General features: G+C 36.5%; 1 non-coding gene across 1 annotated transcript; it reads left to right on the forward strand.

Moving 5' to 3' along the window:
* The first annotated feature begins 5,940 nt into the window (after positions 1-5,940).
* Positions 5,941-6,012, forward strand: TRNAG-GCC (transfer RNA glycine (anticodon GCC)). The gene has a single exon. It is a non-coding gene; the product is annotated as a tRNA-Gly (tRNA).
* Positions 6,013-6,242: the final 230 nt, after the last annotated feature.

The raw sequence follows: 6,242 nt of genomic DNA on the forward strand, positions 1-6,242 counted from the left end.
GGCAGGTGGATTCTTTACCACTGCACCAAAAATAAACCCTTACTCTGGTTCTAACAGCCACCATGGTTTCCAGATGTTGCTAGCTATCCCCAAGGGGCATCACCACCTCTGACTTAGAACCATGGGCTTGCAGTGCTTGAGCCATTAACCTTGTTTTCTGCAACCAGACTCCACTTCAGTAGTTGGGCTTTGTCTTAACAGCAGCTTTCTAGGTACCTGTATTTATAGCCAGAAATGGACAGCCCCAAATTTAAATATTGTATTCTCCCTGTGTTGTGGAATCTGGAGTTGCAAAACACACCTCGGAGGACACTCAAGACAGTCAAGTACAGTTTATTATGCCAGCAGGTCCAAAGGGAATCAGTTCCCAACAAGGACCCTGATGTTCCTGAGAGGCTGTTTTATACCACCTCCCCTCCACTATGTGACTGGTTACATGTTAGCAACCTCTTTGTTGTATATGATTGACTTTTACAACAAGTAAGTGCTAGGAGAACAAACAATTAAGGTTAAAGGAGGGGAACAATGATTATACATCAAGGAGAGGATGTCTCAATGGTAAATCTAACAGGGGCAGCCTGACCTCAACTACAGTCTCCGTTTGCCATCTGTAAGGAGGGAAGTCTCCAGGAGACTGGGCTTTCACTAGCAATGGTTTTCTCCCTCTGGGGCAGGGTTCAGGCCCAGTTCACATCCTGCCTTTAAGATGGATGACAGGCTTCAAGATGGAGTCTCTCCTGCTTTCCTCTCACTGGCCCCAATACCTGAGTCTCAGTCACCGTGAAAATCATATTCTCAGCTACAGTATCCTCCATCCCTCCTCTCTGCACATGAACCATGTTTGTGTAAAACCTCTCTGATAAAATATTCTACCTTGCTAGATTTTACTCATTGACTTCTGGAGGCATCTTCCCCAACTGAGCCAGCCTGATGGATACCTATAATTTTTTCATCCTGTTGATCTGTAGTTTGTCCCATTCTACCAGAACTATGCATCTTGGAGTCCAATTTATTTTAAAAAAGCTATCTATCCTCATCTCATTTTCACACAGAGACCACGACCAATAGTTGAGACCAGGATAACAAATAAGACTATTTACAAGTAACAGAAACCAAATAGAGAGAGCTTAAGTAGAAAAGCAATGCAAAGCAAAGCAAGACAAAAATGGGGAACTGATAAAATATCAATTATCTCAGAAAATCAAAGCAGGCAGAATGACCTCAGGATTGCATGCAAGAATTGGGAAGTGGTCAGGCATCCTGCTTCTGTCTCCATCTCCTCCACATCTCCTTGAGTCTCTTTTTTCCAGCTGTCTGGCTTTCTCTCATGCACTGTCCTCATGTCAGGATGGTGAGCCAAAGCTCCCAAGAGTTTATAAGTTCTCCTTTTCGGAGATTAATCCAAACCAAACTCTACATTTGTGACCACACGTGTGTGACAAACACTTCTCACTGCCCAGTAAGAAGATGCCCCAGAGATGACAGCCACAGATCAATTCAGAAACTTACCCAAATTACCTGGTCACCAATGCAGAATAAATTCTCTATTTTTAAATATAAGGTTTATGATTGAAAACAATTCCTCACGCAGAATTTTAATTGTATGAAAGCAATTAAAATATGAACATGTCCTCTTTGGGAAAAACACACATTAGAATAATTATGTATCAGCACTCATTTCACAGTTTATTTAATCAAAGAGACATTTTAAAGGCAGTTTTGCCTAGATACAAAAAAATGTTTTCTGTTAGGGAAATAGAAATTTAATTTTATTCTGCATACAAAGAAATAAAAATATTAAGATATTTGAAAAGACTTTCTAAGGGTTTTTGCTCAGTGTTCAAACTCATGTGAAAACAAAAATCTATTTCTAAGATAAAAAAGGATAATATAACCTTTGTGTGAAGCTACGATGTTGATTTTTTTCTTTCTGTAAAGCTTGTTTGGTCAGACCATGCTTGAAAATTAATGTTTCAGCAGAGAGCAAAGAAGGAAATTTCAATGTATTAAGACAAAAACCTGGGAAGTTGGGACATTTATGTTTTCTTAGTAAGGAAGCTCTGCTTTATTTTCTGACAAGTTCACTGACAGAGCTTTAGAAGTAACATAACGGTATCTGCACTTACCTGTCAGCCAGGAATGAATCATTCTTGAATTTACTAAAAATGACATGATCAATGTGGCATAGTAATGAACACTGGGGAGGATTTTAAGATACCATGTGGCACCAGAGCCTCTCATTAGTGCCATGGGTCTGATTACTTATTAGTACATGTCATTTTTCTAACTTTTACAGCATTTCTGGTAGGATACAGCAAACACTGAATATCTCTACATTTGTGACATGTCTTAATGTCACATCTCTTAATAAAAAATACCATTTATAGCTTGTTAAATTTTCTAAACATGTTTTAAAGATGATGAAATGGTGTAAAGCAAGGAAAATGAGAAAAATCGATAGGTTTTGTGAAAAATAAGTATGCTAATACACTGAATGGGAAGAAGTGCTTGTTTCCTGTCAGTTCTTCTGTCCTGGTGAGGCAGCATCCCATAGGGGCAAGAGCGGGTGATTCAGGCTAGGATTCGAGACCCAGCTCTGCCAAAAATAACGTTTCTTTTAACTTCTCTTAGATACTTTTTTGATCTAGGATATAGGAAAAGAGTTATATGATTCTTTTATTATTACACCTGACTTTTTTTTTTTAGGGCTTTTTCTGAATGTTTTTTCTAGTATCCCTTTCTCTCCGTTGATAAATCAAATAACAAGTGTCAGGCATGGTGATAGGCACCACAGGTAAAATCAGGGACTTCATTGTATAGGTGTAAAGATCATATTGTGATACGCCAGTGGATTCATTCAGCTCCAAATTCATATTTGACTGTATAAAAACTCTTTGCGGAATGAATTTAACAAAGTTTGAATGCTGTTTATTTGTGGTTAAAAAGATGATAGAGAGAAGGTAATGGATTTGTGATTTAAATGCCTCCACCTGAATTTCATAAGTTAACAGGAGAAAGCAAAGGATCCATGTTTTTTCAAAAGGATCAGAAATAAAAATATCTAGTATAGCTTTAGTATTTTAAAGACCAAAGCATTTTATAAAAATTGTGCAAAAGTAAGTCCTGTACATTATTTGTTACTTGTTCTTCTAAAGTTAACATTTACCATGTGCTACTTCAAAAGTCTATCACTGCTGATACCGCGTGTGGCAAATCCCAGGGGATCCTGACTATCTTCTGATATTTCCTCAAGGGTGATTTGTAGTTGGGCAGGTCCAGTAGGCTGAGTGGAGCAGATTAATATGAATATAAGCAAGGATTAGAAACAAGAGTGATGTAAAATACATCTTACTCAAAGACAGCATCTTATTCTGATGACTTACCAAAAATGCAGAATAATTTTTAATTTGCTGTTAAAGAAAAAACACATTCTATGTATATTTACATAAATGTTTCAAGTAAAAGGAGTAAACAAGCACTAAAATATATCAGTTACATGCATACCATTATAAGGTTATATCTGCCAAATTTATAACAATAAATGTCATCTTCAAATCAAAATTAAGAGAACAACAGGCTTTTTTAAAAGTCTGATTTGTCAGGTAGTTACTGAACTACCTGTCATCATATGACTAATTTGTCTTTCTAAAGGCAGAATCATGACAGATATTAAATGTAGAATGAAGGTAGGAGTATTCAGTACTTTTCAAGGTAGTGGTTTTGACATCAGAAAACTCCTGGGGAAATACCATATGCTAGTGTGACTATAAATTGCATTGAGAGTTTATTGGTTTCTGTCATGGTATGGTAGGTATTGGTAGGTGATAAAAGTGAAGGGAAATTCATTTGTTTGTAGCTTTCATTTTTCAGTTGTGTGCTCTCTGGTAGATGTATTTGTCTTGCAGAGGCAGAAAGGTGCTACTTTAGAATTCAGTTCTAATCACATAAAAATACTTTAATGTAATTTATTTGTTCTCCAGTGGAACAGGAGACATATAAAATATCTGATGAAGTAACTATGATGCATCAATAGTTAGTCATAGTCATAATGGATGAAATTTGCCTTTACTTCTTGAATACAGTTATTTTTCCCTGTCAAAGAATAATTATTTCAAATAAAATGCAAAGCTCTAGCTTTAAGATATGCATTATTTCTTCTAGGAATCTTAAAGTCAGCCTAGTTTGCACAACATAAAATATGTAAATTCCCCATCATTTGAAATTCTCTTTCACTGCATTAATATAAAAGCTTATGATTTTAGTAAATCCCTTCTGCTGGTTTAGAAGCAGCAACAAAAGATGAGTCATTTATCATGTGCCTGCTATATGCACTTGCCCTGAGTGAATAGGAAGAGAATCCAGGTATAGGTCAAAGTGTTTAAAAAATTTTTTTGAAAAGCAAAACATACACATGGTAAACATTTAAATAACTTCTAGTCAACAGCAGAAATATGTGACAAAGTAGTGCATGTTAATTGCAAAAGTAATGACTTAGGCAATAATCGCCAAGGAGTTCACAGGAAAAGATCACTTCATTGAGGAGGTGAGCTACACATTAAACCACAGGTAGAAACTGAGCTGAGTAATGAAGGATGGGTCAGGGCCAGAGAGGCCTTCTTGTCTGAAAAAATGCCCAGAGCTCAGGCAGAGAGATGAGAAAGTAACATGTTTTTTTAGATGAGAGTGAGCATGGATATATGAAGAGTTTCTGTATGGAATGGAAAGGTAGAAAATTAGCTTAGAGTCAGAGAATAATATCTTTTGAATGTCTGGTTAAGTGATTTTGATTTTATCCTTTAAATAAGTATTTTCCAGATCATAGTCATCAAACAGTTTTATGATATGCGATTGTTACTCCTGGGCAAGGAGTAAAGATGGGAATGAAGCTTAGAAGTTCAATGTGTTTGGGAACTTCTCAATTAAAAATAAAGTACGCAACTTCCCATATAACCGATATTCATATAGCCCTTAGTATATTAATGTGCATTGTGAAACTATGAGGATACACCTTCAGATATGCTAGAAATTTAAAACAATTTGATATTATTGAACAGTACTGTATGAAGACATAAAGGTGAAGGGTGAGGCTAGAAAGTTATACTGAAGAGTTTTCAACTGATCATCCAAGTTCTTGATTATGTAGGTGATGGGGAGTCAAGGGAAGGTTATAGGAAGATTATCATATTCAGATTTATACTTTTGAACGGTCATCCTGGTAACAAGCCAAGAGATTCCTATAATTGCTTATTTAAGTAAGGGGGACCTGAACCAAGGAAATAGAAGCAGAAATGGACAAAAAAGGTCAGTTCAAAAATATTTAAGGAATATAATCTTAAACTCCTGAATATGAAGGTTACAAAGGAGTTAAGAATGAATGTTGAACTTGTAACTCTGGAGATTGAGTGAAAAGCAGTATCAGTAATCAATTCAGGGAACAAAAGAAGAGCTGAATGGGATGAAAGATAGAAATAATGCAAGCAGACAAACAGTGAGATATATATGTGGTAGATGTTGGGTTTGAGGTCCCAGTAGTACAGCCAGAGGAATCTATCAATGAGATAACCAAACTTACATATCTGGAACCCAAATATGAATTCTAATAGGAAGGAAATCTAATTTAGAGATAAAGATTTGCAAATCACTGCATGCTGTAACACAACATGTGAAGATATGGGAGGTGATGAGAACATTTATGCAGAATAATAGTGAAGATTGAAGGATCACCAAGGATATCATCTGAGAAAAAAAGAGATTAAGACTAGAATTACCCAAACACAGTATTAGAAATTGTTTTATATTCTGCTGTTCAGTTCAAAACGAGACTTCCTCATTATTTCATCAGTTAGTTGTGATCATTGCCCTCTCTACCTACACACACATGCACACACACACAGAGTTTGATGTTCTTATTCACTGAGGAGCATACTCAGATACAGGGCTTCCCTGGTGGCTCAGATGGTAAAGCATCTGCCTGCCATGTAGGAGACCTAGGTTCGATCCCTAGGTTGGGAAGATCCCCTAGAGAAGGAAATGGCAAGCCATTCCAGTACTCTTGCCTGGAAAATTCCATGGACAGAAGAGCCTGGTAGGCTACAATCCAAGGGGTCACAAAGAGTCAGACATGACTGAACGATTTCACTTTATACTCAGATACAGATTCCTTTCTTTTTTCCCCTTCTTTCTTTATTTGAATGATACTGTAATTGTTACAGTGCTGTTTGTTGAGACAACTATCCTTTCTC

The sequence above is a fragment of the Bubalus kerabau genome, chromosome 8 (genome assembly GCF_029407905.1).
Source record: "Bubalus kerabau isolate K-KA32 ecotype Philippines breed swamp buffalo chromosome 8, PCC_UOA_SB_1v2, whole genome shotgun sequence".
Lineage (NCBI taxonomy): Eukaryota > Metazoa > Chordata > Mammalia > Artiodactyla > Bovidae > Bubalus > Bubalus kerabau.